The following is a 13708-nucleotide window of genomic DNA, read 5'->3' as shown; positions in this document are numbered from 1 at the left end:
TCATAGGGAATAGCACATTTTTATGTTTTTTAAAGATTGTTTAATCTGTTTGGAACCCAGTAAGTATACATATCTGAAGACTAAAGACAGCTATGGAAATTTTCAGATAAAAATGTTTTGCCTGCATTTAATTTTATTGACACATTATGCTTGAGTACTTTATTCATAGCCAGACTTGCATGAGTACTTACTAGTAGCCCAACTAAGAATTAAGCTAAACTTATTAGATGATTCTATAACCCCTTATGTCTGATTAAATTGTATCATTTAAAATGTATTTGCTGAAATTTAAGTCATCCTAATGAAGCCAATGTTTATAAGGAATACTATTACTCCCATAGTTTTAAGATGTTTTCATTTTTTGGTGAGAATACTTTAGTTTTCCAAACCGTTTTCTCTTAGTAAAACCTGTTATAGATGACACACCTTATAACTAATTTGAACACTCTTTAATGATTCAAAGCAAAGTTTATAAAGCTCTTAAATTTTTATTCTGCTTTAAACATTTTAATAAATCGCTGCTCTTATCCCTAAAAGAAACGACACAGTAGATGTTACTAAGAAAAATTAAATTGAAATGTCTCCAATGTACAACTTACATTTAAGGATTGAGTAAAGAGGGGATTTCATAGTTAAAATTTATTGAATAGCCCTAAATATAAAATTGAGGAAAATCTAGTTACTTGTAAAATTATTTTTCCACATTAGCTGCTGTTATATTTATGTTTTGAATGATAGGGCTAAGAGGTGGTGACAAATATTTATAATGGTAGATCATCAGGATAAAATAGGGACAATATGGTTTAATCACTTTATTTATTTATTTTTTTGGAATGTGCTTAATGGAAAGGATGAATGACTGCCTTGCTTCAAAATTAAATTCAATTGCCTTGAGTGAAGGATTTGAGTATTAGCATAACATTCTATTTATGTGAGTTATGCTATAGTTTTTGTCATTTTTACATTACAGTGCAAGTAACGCTACTGATTTATGGTTGTGTTTTTAAAGGGCAATGCTATACAGAAACCAGAGACTGAAGGAAGCTGAAAGTCATATTTGTCAAAAACTCAGCTTTGACATAGTTTATGATCATTGACTATTTGCCCTATTTATAGGGCTTTATTTAAGAGTAAGCTAATCTAGCAAGAACAAATATGACTGATGTTTGCCTATTTATTATTTTTCAGTATTTCATTTTTTGGTTAGATGGCTATAAGATACAAGCTATATAAAGTTAGGCAGAAGTTAAAGAATGCATAGCGCTTTCCATTTTCATTATATTCCTTTGAAAAGAATTACTTTGCAAATATTCAGCTTGGGTTCTACCAGCATCCACTATAATCAGAATAATTTTTAATATCAAATAAATTATGAATACTCTCTTCAGTTATGCAATTGAGATGTTAACTGGTTGTGTGAGGATTTGAATGTTATGATCTGGTATATAAGGAAATTATCATCAATGTGAAAAACATTTCTGCTTATAAATTATGAGGGCTTGAAAACTTGAAACTTTTATAAGTAAGATTGTTTCTAAGTTGAACTATAGGAATTTCAACCTAACCAACATCTTATTTAGCTAAATATCTGAAAACATAGGGAGTGAACTTATATATTACTATTCAAAAGCTTAAAATTATAAACATATTTTCATTCTGGGTTAAAATTAACTTTTAAATTTTATCTCTTAGACTCACAGAAGATAGGACTAATGGCTATATTTGCTTTAGTTTTTCAATCAGTTGTTATCCGTACATTTTAATTCTGATTGGAAACTTTAATGTAAACAACAATAAAATAGTATGCCAAATAAAAAAAATAAATTTGATGTTGCATACACCACAATGTAGTTACCCAAGGTATAGTCAGAGCAAGCAGACACAGCAAGTGACTTGAATGTTAAATCAGTAGGTGAGGAGGCAGAAAAACCATCCATTGAAGTGCAGTCCTAGGCAAATGAGACTCAATGATTATAGCATCCAGTTAGGCTGATTGGACTGGCTACAATAAATTGAACAACTAGAGTTGTCATTCCATGGAAGTGTTATGCCATAGTTTGGATCGAGAATGAAAATAAACTAAAATATACTTTCCAATTTGATAGGTACACTAGATAATGCGCTCCAACTTGGAAAAAACATGATTTTCTGTTACTGCAGGAAAATTCAAGTGGTCAGTGTTTCTAGTCTCCAAAACATAACAATATTAAGAATAAAAAATATTGAATTAGTAAAGTTTAATCTATAATTACTACTTACGGTAGGCAAGGAAGATATTTTATCACAACTGACCTGAATAATAGAGTGGGCTGGAAGGAAGGAAGCCTATTTATTTGAGACACCATGTGAAAACTTGGAAACACAAAGGGGAAAAGCCAGTTTCATTGAGAGTAAAATATTCATGTTGATAACTTACATAAAACAAAAGATGGAGTGTTTTCTGCAGGGAAATTACTTTCTTTGATGAGCTCCATTTATGCATGATGGAGTTTTAAATTTTTGAAAACCCCCTTGGTTATTTTTTCTTCCTTTCAATTCTGGTGGTTTTAATTTCAGACATAAACAGATGTAAAATTTTCTTGCTAAAAGCTTCTTACACTGTTTAAAGTCGGATTTATGACATAGGCAAAAATAAAATGCCTTCTTACAATGACAGTGAGTAGGAAATCAATAGTTAAGGCATCAGTCTCATGAATTGCACAATGAGCAGTGGCTCCATTTGTTTTGATACTGCCCAATGATAAAATATATCTTCATTTACTTTGCTCATTTTTAACATTGTTTTGATTGAAGCATATTCTTGAGGGATACTGTATATTATATCTGCTAACTAGCAGCTTGAGTTCTGGAAGCAATTTTATTTGAATGAAATCTATTATATAATAACTTTGTTGAGTGGCCTGCAAGCTGAATGTTAAGATTCAAATCTTTACTTCTTGAGGATAGAAAGCTATTGGTTTACCTGATAATTTAATATAGGAGGCATGTTAGAAGCTGCACTGGCTAGCAAGGATTTGTATCTTATGTATTGCCTATCACCCTAATCAAAAGAGAAGGAAAAGATAGAATATACCTCATCTCCAGAGACTTAGGTTCCAATGGTAGAGCATCAGAGTAGAAAGGAGAATAAATGTGTTGATGCTTCTTTGATTGTGCATCACAGAGTCAACATGCAATCTGACACAGCTTAAAAGGGGTTGCTAGTATCAGACTCACAAAAGGCTGGAAAGAGAATGGGCAGGAGAAAAATGTTTACAAGTTGATGTACATCAGCAAGGTTTTCACAGTGTCTGTTTGCATGAAACTGATCCACTAAGGGCAAATCTTCATGGAAATGTACCTTGCAAAATAACTACAAACAAAGCTCTATATTATTACCAAGTGTGGTAAATAGATACCTATGCTGGCCGAATGTGTATTAGAATAGAGCACTCTAAATTTGAAATAGGTCACAAACTTCTTGCAGTGGCCCAGTTTTGCACTCCTGGGGAGTAAGAATCTAGCTAATAGAATCAGGACTGTGCTTTCACTCCTCATGATCTAGCAAAATCTAGTGATTGTGAGATGTTTTAGAAGCCCAGAAAATGCACACGCACAAACACACACATGTTTAAACCCTCATTAATTATACAGTTATATAATTTTTACATGGATTCATAAAAGAATAATGTTTAAGAAATAAAATATTTTAGAATGCTTCTGCCTCTAAATTTGAGACAGTGGCTTAGACACAGTGCTGTTCATTTGATAAATATTCATTGATTGTTACTCCCTGGAGATCCAGAAATGAATGTAACCTCCTTATACTCTTAAGAATCTCACAGCTAGCTGAGGTAGAGAGATAAGTCAATCAACATTTTTATAACTTGAAATGATAAGTCTAAAGGACAAGTTGTTACATGAGTGTACTTTACTCAGTCTGATAAGTAATAGGAGGTTCTGGAGATGGTGATGTGGAGTCAAATTTTGGAAAGTAAATGAATGGGAGGCTGTGTGGATGTAGGAGCATAGGGTTGACAAGACATTGAGATCTGAGAAAAGTTGATTTTAAAAACAAGAGGACATGCAAACAGTTTCATGCTCCTGCCACAAGGCAACTGGGAGGATGGAGAGTGTGCAGGCATGGGAACCAGAGCTGGGATAGGGTCTGATCTCCGTTCAACCAATATTTGGTGGTCTTTGCAAGCATTTAACTTCTAATTGCATTTCTTTATTAGCAAAATGTATTTAATAATATCTTATATTTTACGTTCATTGTGAAAATATGTTGTATACATGGTACAGAGATTCAATCAATATACTTAAAGAGGTTATAATTATCAAAAATGACCTTAACCAGAGATTCCCAAAATGGAATTACTTCAGGAATTTTAAAAAATGGATCTTGCCCCTCAAGATTCTGATTTAACTAAACAGTCAGATTTCAGACTGAAAGAGAATACCAAAAAATCTGAAAAATAATGGTCAGTCATGAAAAAGGAAATAATTGGAAAATTGTTGTCTTCACCTGAGAAGGCTATGAATATGCTAAGAAAGATATTTTATTTATTCCATATAACAGAAAGACTGCCGGCCGGGCGCGGTGGCTCAAGCCTGTAATCCCAGCACTTTGGGAGGCTGAGACAGGCGGATCACGAGGTCAGGAGATTGAGACCATCCTGGCTAACACGGTGAAACCCCGTCTCTACTAAAAAACACAAAAAACTAGCCAGGCGAGGTGGCGGGCGCCTATAGTCCCAGCTACTCGGGAGGCTGAGGCAGGAGAATGGCGTAAACCCGGGAGGCGGAGCTTGCAGTAAGCTGAGGTCCGGCCACTGCACTCCAGCCTGGGCGACAGAGCGAGACTCCGTCTCAAAAAACAACAACAACAAAAAAAACAGAACGACTGCCATTAATAAGTGTAGTTGAGTAACATTTCCAGGCTGCACCCACTTCAAAATAGTTGACTTTAGGAACTAAGTAGCAAAAGTAAATTTTCTATATTCAGAAAGTCTATTCTGTGAATAGAACAATTCACAGAATTGTGCAACACTTCAATGCCTTATATTATGATAGAAAAAGTTGTAAGTTTTATTTCCTTGGAATGCCATGGAAGGAGCATGGAAGAGGTGGCGAGGGAATCTAATTTTGAAGATAAAGTACCACTCTTAAGTGGTACTTAAGAGTACCACTGTTTCGTCTATCTCATTAATATGCATCTCAAAGAGACGGAGGCCCTGCTTTGAAGATCTGAAATGCAGCAAAAGCTATCCTGCCTAAGCCTTTAACCATGGGTTTGATGACTAGAAACGATATTTTTAACCATGTTAGGAGAAAAAGAAATAGGTGAATTACAGCAGAAAGAATTTAAATACATAATAGAGCAAATGACGAGCACCATTTGAATATTAAAACAACTTACTGTATTTTTGTCCTATCATAAATTAGCCCTGATATTCTACCCTGGTTACCAGGGAAGAAATTGTGTGGCAGAAACATATTCTCTAATGTTAAAGATGAGAAAAAACTGACAAGAAGTCAAATTCCTCTTAATGAATTAAGATTTTAAAGGTCTGAAGTTTTATTTTTTCATGAAAAACAAAAATGCTGATAGTTTGATTATGTAAATAAAGTATAAAACATTACACTTTTGTAACTGATATCTAGGACCTACACATAAATGAATTATTTCACACATACATTGTTTTTCCCATGAAAATACTTCAGGCTAATTGAATAATAATTAACCACATTTATTTTCTCCCCATGAAAGTCTTTTAATATTACAGAAATATTTTCCTATGAAGTATATAATTGTTGAAAAATTTCCCACCTAAAATTATCCTAATTTGTGCCACTTTTGGGGTATAAACATGTGAAACTGTATCATTTTCAAAAAAGATTTCATTAAATATCTTCTTTAATTTGCTCATCTTCACAAACTTCTCACAGACTTGTAAATCTGTCTATGTGTGCTATTTATTTTTTGTTTGGCTTTGTTTGGTTTTGGTTTTAAGGTTTTTTGTTTTGTTTTGTTTTGCACTCAGCATTTACACAAAATCCCATTACAATCTGACATTTATTTCAAACATTCAAATAGACGGAGGGTGTGAGGGGTTGTTGCTGTCGTTATTACACAAACTATTTTCAGGTAAACAAATCCGGTGACCGTGTTTCAGTCTTCATCTTATTTGACTTCTCATCTCATTGTGGAAATTTGCATTTCCCTGATCATTAGAGGAGTTGAGAATTTTTCATATACCTGTTGGCTATTTGAATGTCTTCTATTAAGCAAGTCTATTGTATCCTTAATTCTTAACTTTCCTTTATCCCATATTCCTAATCTTTCTGTAAGACCCATTGTTTCTGCTTCTTAACTATATTTCAAATAGGTCAGTTACTCCCCGCTTTTACTGGCCTCTTTCTTTAACACATGACCACCGTCTTATGTCTGGTCTCCTCCAGGAGCCTCTTTGTTAATATCCCACTTACGTGATTCTAGTGGTACCTAGCCCATGATATTTTTTTATCATTGTATTTTGTGTGTATTCGTTGTAGCGACTACCATGAATTTTTATATGAATATTTATGTTAAATTTCATATGTATATTTTCTTGTTTATTATCTCTCTAAGCAGATAAACTGTAAGAAGATAGACTTGTGCCTTTTACTTCTTCAGTGGATATAAACATTTTTAACAGTGACTGTTATATATTAGGAGGTCAATAAATATTGTTTTTAACAAGCGACTGACTTGCTTAAAGGCCACAAAAGTAGTGCTGTGGCTACCGCCCCCAAAAAACTCTATTTCTAGGAAAAAAATTTTACATATATATATATATACACACACACACACATATACATATATATATATTCATCAATTGACTATATATCATATTATATTTAGCAACACATCTATAGAAGAGGCAAGTTTGCTTAGGGAAGTAATAGCCAATGTTGATTTTATATTGATTTCTATTGATTTTAAGACTTACTTTTTGATCAGCTTTTGTTATTCTTTGTGGTGGTGGTGGTGGCTTTTTTCCTATTACAAATAAAACAAAACTGGCAATTCATTTAAATCATTCCAGTGACTCAAGAGTTGTCTCAAAGTGTACTAATCATTTACCTCATAATTTATTGTCAAATGTTAGTGGACATCATTTTATACAGGAAAAAAACTAATTATTTTAATGTGGATTTTAAGTAGAAACTTAGAAGCAATACTGAGATTAGACTGTAGACTAACTATAAGCACTGTCATTATATGTTCAGCAATTGGGAGAAATTGCTGAATGCATGAATTTGGCTTTAGTTAGTACCAACATAATAAAATGGCTATAGCATATGGCATGAAAAAGGCCACTTAAGTACAGATTTGGTAAAGTGATAAGGAAAGGGGCAAGACTATAGGATTTTACAGATAACTCATCTGATGAGAAAATAAGGCAAAAAGTTAGTAGTAAAAGAGAGAACAGTAATGGGATGATAGACAGATGGAGAAGCAAATACAGCAAGAGAGGTGAAGTAGAGTTCTCCCTGTTTGAAGGCAGATAAAAAGAAAGTCACTGAAGAGGAAAAATTAAATTTGGCAGAGAGTGAGGAAAACATAAGAATCATATCACTCAGAAGCTTCAGTGTCTTCCCTAGTTCTGTATAATAATTTGGATATCAAAAAATATTTTTACACAGTTGTATTATATGACCCTTACACAAACTATTGAAGTCTGAGTGAAGTAAGACAGGTGGTTCTATTCCCATTTCACAGATTAGAAAACAGAAGCTCAGTTCCTAGGGTCATGCAGCAGGTAAATAACATAAGGGAGAACAGAAGTATTCTGATTTCTACAGTTTTATGCCTTCCACTACACTATGTTGACAGCATGGTATTAATCTTTAAACAGGAGGAGATTGAAATCTGCTGTAAGAAAGGAAGCATTTAAGGCAATGATCCAAAATGAGACTCTTTTGCCACCCACACACTTGAATTAGTACTACAGCCTAAGTAAATTTCAGTAAACCAGGAGTGTAGAAAGAGATGGCTGTCATGAAGGGGCAGGGGTAGCATTCATTTTTTCTTTTTTTCTAGCGTACTGTATGTAAACCTTCTACCAATTATTGGAAATACATTGGTGAGCAAAAATAGTCATAGTCCAAGCCTTCCTAAAGCCCATTTTCTAGTGAATAAGGTAGGCTTTTTGTCAAACAACAAAATTAAATGTTTAAGTGCAAACTCAAATATCAAGACAAAGTACACAATGCTATGAAATAATTTTACATGAGTCTCATAGCGTTGAGAAGGCCAGGAGACACTTGCTTACCTAGAAGGATGGCAATTGATTTAAATTCTAAAGAAGGAATTAGAGTGAAATACCTGAGAAGAATTAGGGCAGGCACAGAGCCTGCTAGAAAGGCTTATATATGAAGAAATGAAAGAATTTGGTATGACCAAAAAAATGTGGTGTGCTAGTGTTCCTGTGCCCTGAATTAAAACCAACAGAGTAGAATTCCCTCTTTATTTTAAACAGTTATATAGTGAAATTGAGTCAGAAAATTCTGATTCAATATTTTTTCCAAGAGATGACTATCCAAAAACCAAAGTATGACAAATGTAGTTCATTAATATTATTTATTTTTATTTGAGATTCGTGAATCAGGTAGCATCTCATATAAAAATAGAGAGGTGCTATGTTGGACATAGGCGAAGAGTTGGGTTTCGTAAGGTAGGAACAAGAAAACAGGTAGTCAAAAGAGCAAACTGGTTCATACCAGGTACTTCAGGTTATTTTTCTTGTAAGAGGTAAAGCAGAGTCTTCCTTATTATTTCCGTGGATGTTGACTGGGTTCTTTCCAACTGATTGTTGAAGCTCTTGTTTTCAGAAAAAAACTTGTCTGTCTGAGGATTTTCCTACTTCCTTACAGTTCAGTTTGCTCTGTTTTGGTTTGGTCTGTTGGGATCTAGTGCAGGAACTCGGTCCAAAACAATGGCGTCCTACAAATTTTAATTAACATGACTCAGAAATAGAGAATAAAATGATAGCTTTAAAGTAATAATTTCTGGGAGGGTGTGTGTGTGTGTGTGTGTGTATTCTTGCAAAGGATTTAAACAGTGGCTTGCACATGACAAATCATCATAAAATAATAATTAGTTAATTCTTTCAGCATATATTTATTGAAAACCTAGCAAGTTCAATGTGTGCAAGCACTCCACTGGAGGCTTTTATCAGCTTTTTATCATCTAGTATTTGACCAAAGAATGGCCAGGATGCAGTTAAAAAGAATACTTCTTGCTTTGAAAAAGCCCATTCAATATGTGTTTACATACTTATATTTTCTGGATTTCTAACCTGTTTTTGCCATAGCCTCAGGTAGGACAGGAAAACCATTCTTACAGTGCGGTAGTGATATACTCTCCAATATGGTAGTCGTCTGCCACATGTGGGTATTGAGTATTTGGAATGTGGCTAGTACAACTAAAACTTGATCTTTTATTTTATTCAGCTTTAATGTAAATAGTTGCATATGGCTAGTTTCACCTGCATAGTGCCACTTCAGAGGGATTCAGAAAAAGACTTTTAAGTTCCCACTGCAATACTTTTGATACATTTGGCATGAACTTGCTATTCCTTGTATCATGTGGCCTGGATGTAATTGAAGGAGATGTTTTCTTTGTATAAGGGAAAACTTATCTTGAGAAAAAAGATGTAGGTGTGAACAAAAGCTCATTTTCCCAACTCTCTTGGGGAATAAAAAGTGAACATGCTGATATCAAAAAGTCTGCCAAAACACACAGACGGAATTTCACAGGAATTGATTTTTTCAAGAACCCAAAAGAGTTAAACAATTTTCTTGATCTTTATTATTTGAGAACAGCCACTCAAAAAAATATAAAAATTATAAATATAAAGGAAATAAAATTACTTGTGTAATAAACATTTAGAAAAATCTAGTGGTGATTCAAAGAAGATAGGTGGAAGGTTAATCTGAGGTCAGCTAACTTATTTCTCTCAATTACTTCCAATATTTAGTTTCTGTGAGACACCCTTTTTTCCTAAAATATTTACTTTTGAATATGAATGCATGCAATTGAATTTGTTGACTCAAAAAGTAGAAAAAGTAAATAAAGTTAAAAGTATATTTTTCTTCCATGTTTATATCACAGCTTTCTAGTAACACTGCTTAGTGATAACTACTCCCTCTTTTTATCTTTATTTTTTGCTGTATATTGGAGCTATTTTATTTACTCTTCTAACGTATTTACTGGGTGCCTGTTTATTATAAGATAGGCAATGTTCTAAGCACTGCTTTATTGCAGTGGGAATAAAAGACAGAAAAAAGGTCTTCAAAAAATTACATTTCAAGAGAAGAAAAGAGGCAATAAACACAATAAATAAGTAAAATACATGGTACGTTAAACAGTGACAAGAGGTACAGATTTTAAAAATATTCTTGAGGAGATCAAGGTGTAGAAAGAAAAAAGGGATAAGGGAGTGCCTCACTGGGGAAGAAGTTAACCTATGGTAATCAGAGAAGAACTTTCAGAGCTTTGTTTTCAGCAAAGACTTATAGAAAATAGGGAGCAAGACATAATCAAACAGAGAATTCCACATTCAAAGACCTTACTACAGGAGCTTATTCAGCATCTTCTAGTTCTAGGAAAGCATCTTTGCAATATGGGTGGAGCAGAGAGCTCACGAGGCAAAGACTTCATATATTAAGTAATTAATACCATCAATTCATTGATTAATCATTGTTATAGTATTCTGCATATCATATATGCCTTTTTTCCCATCACATGTTTTAGGAGTCTCTAGAATAGGAATAGGGCTTCTCTCTAGTACCTACAATTCTATTAATTACACATAGCCTTTAAAATAATTGCATACTAAGGTCTTATTTCTCTTCCAGAATATGTTATGTAATACTTACAGAAATACCTCAGCTGCTTTCTTCTCCAATGTTCTTTTCAATGGCTAAGTTCATTTTGAAACACAAAAATCAGCCCCTTAGTTGGGGACAGAAAACAGATTGTTTTGCACTGAATATAATTCCATGAAGAATTGTTAAAATGTTAATTTACTTAATTATAATTACATTATTGCTTGCTATTATTTTTACAGCAAAAATAATAGGCTTATGGAAGAGAACATTACACTAATTTTGTTTATTAATGAGGACATCAAAGTCTAGAGAGAGGTAAAATAATTTGCCCAAACTCACACGGGTGTTTATAGTTACAGCTAGCATTATTACCTACTTGTGTGATAGCTACATCTAGCGTTATCATGTACTTAATGCGATAGCCACTGTGCTACACACTTTACAGGTACTATGTACTTTTAATCCTTCCCACAACTCTGTGAGATAATCATTATTACCATTTTTATTTTGCTCATAACAAAACTGAGGGAAAGAAGTAACTTCTTCAAAGTCACACAGCTGCTGAGCAGTGGAGATGGGATTTTGTCTAGATCTTTATGCCTCATGCAGAACCCACATGGATAACTGCTTGCCACAATGCTGGGGGGCGGGGGGCGGAGAGAGATACAGAGACAAGAAGGTCCTTTAGAAGGCACATAGGTATGCTGGAAAAAAAATCGCTATGGCCACTCATCGACTGAATCTCGCCTTCACCTAATAACAGTATTTGTGAAACCACTTTTGCAAAAATTATAGCTAAGGAAATTATGACAGTGAAAGAGATCAGACCTAACCAACTCCATCTTGCTTCTAACCTTTAAGCTGTCCTCGTTCATTCCTGGATGTATGTCAGACTAACCTACGGAAGGTATTTAGTTGACTCTGAAACAAAATTGATAATAGCTCTTTCCCAAAAAGACCCCCTTCTTGCCTCGGGACCAGTCTGCCTTTGTAGGACTAACAAATTAACCACGATATTAGAAATCTTGTAGAAATCTAGGGGTCATGCAGCCTCTGGCTGCAAGAGTCTGAATCTCCCCAAATTGCTCCTGGGGATAACATCACTATTGTAAATTCTAAGATCAGTGCATGAGGTCTTTTGTAGACCCTGCGCTCCATGGATCAGCTAACATCACCCAGACCAGTAATCTTTCTCAACCAGTTATGTGATCCCACCCAGGAACAGAAAACAGCCAGAAATCTTACTTATGATGCCATCTCCAGCCTTATCAATCAGCACTTGCCACTTCCAGAGACCTTACTGCAAAATGATCTTTAAAGACTTTGATCTTGGACAGGAGAGACTGATTTGAGTAATAACAAAACTCCAGTCTTCTGCACAGATGGCTGTGCGTGAATTACTTTTTCTCAATTGCAATTCCCCTGTCTTGATAAATCAGCTCTGTCTAGGCAACAGGCAATGTGAACCTGTTGGGTGGTTACGTGTGGGGCATGCTACATAACTTTGTGAATCTATTTTCTCTTTTGAAAACTGAAGAATCAAATTCAGCTCTATATTTGCTTAATCAGGACCTTGACTTTTCTATCATGAGTAGAAGTTAGAAGCTATTAAACTTCTGAACTTAATTGGTGAGTAAATTCTTATAGATTAAATAAGAGAAGCTATTCAGTTGAGGTGAAAACCATTATATGCCTAAGAAGAACACAGATCATTATATTTAAAAAATAGCACTTGATTTTAAGTGACATCTTAGTATAATATAAAAAAATCTGAAGTACCCAATGATTTGAAGGTTAAAAGAGTACATTGAAATTAATAAGGTGCTCATTAATTCACCCTATATTATCTGCTTATTTTTCATTCTTTTCTTTCGCATATATGTGAAATTTTAATTGTGTTCAATGAAGAAAGCCCATATTCTCAGCATGGATCATTATGTATCCACATTGTAAACATCTAAAAAGTAATTGTTTGCTTGTACATGTAGATCTATAAGTTCCAATGTAGATTCATAACAGTCATTTAATATTTACGATAGATGTAATTTGATATTTTTTGAAATTTAAAATAAATTTGTTTTGTAGGGTCTCTGAATAGGCTATTGATCTGATGCCATACATGATTTTTATTGTGGTTACTCAGAAGCAAAGTCTCAGTTACTTTGATTGCTGTATTTTGCCAAACATACTTTTTCAACTTCTTCTTCTGTATATGAAAATGATATGATTTACCCACTGTGAGTTGGAAGTTTTTTCAAGTTATTTTTACATTGTTTGTAATGAATTTACAATAAGCATCCAACTTCCCACACCGAACCCCATGGTGATCAATTGAATGCATTTATTGGATCACCAGCTGAGACATTAGGGTGTAATCTGTGCCTAGGGATCTGAGATTTCTCTGTATAAATTTAATTTACCCTTATGGGGATCAAAAGCTAATTAACACCCATTCTTTCCAACTGAGCTAAAAGCTTGAAGCAATTAGTATTTGAAAAATATTTTCTTTCAATCATATTTTTTTTTCAGCATGCAATCTTGATTGGTTCCATTTTAGGCACTGATAGGGTATACTTTAAAAGTAGAAATGTATGGACTGTGTTTTTTGTATTTTTGTTGTTTTTGTTACTATTCCCTGATAAATATTTATACAACAACTCCAACAACAACAACAATAAAAATGTGTCTAGGTGCTCATTCCATCCTACTTTCCAAATGAGATGACTAATAACTTTCAAGACATCAAGATTACTCTCTCACAGAAGAAGTGAGAAAACATTTTTAATCATTAACACAAGGGAGTTTGCCACTTTTCAGTGGGGGAGACATTGTGTACTAGTTGCTTTAG

This window comes from Papio anubis, chromosome 3, assembly GCF_008728515.1.
Source record: "Papio anubis isolate 15944 chromosome 3, Panubis1.0, whole genome shotgun sequence".
In the NCBI taxonomy this organism is placed as follows: domain Eukaryota; kingdom Metazoa; phylum Chordata; class Mammalia; order Primates; family Cercopithecidae; genus Papio; species Papio anubis.
The sequence above is the reverse complement of the archived record's forward strand: the minus strand, read 5'-3'. Positions refer to the sequence as shown.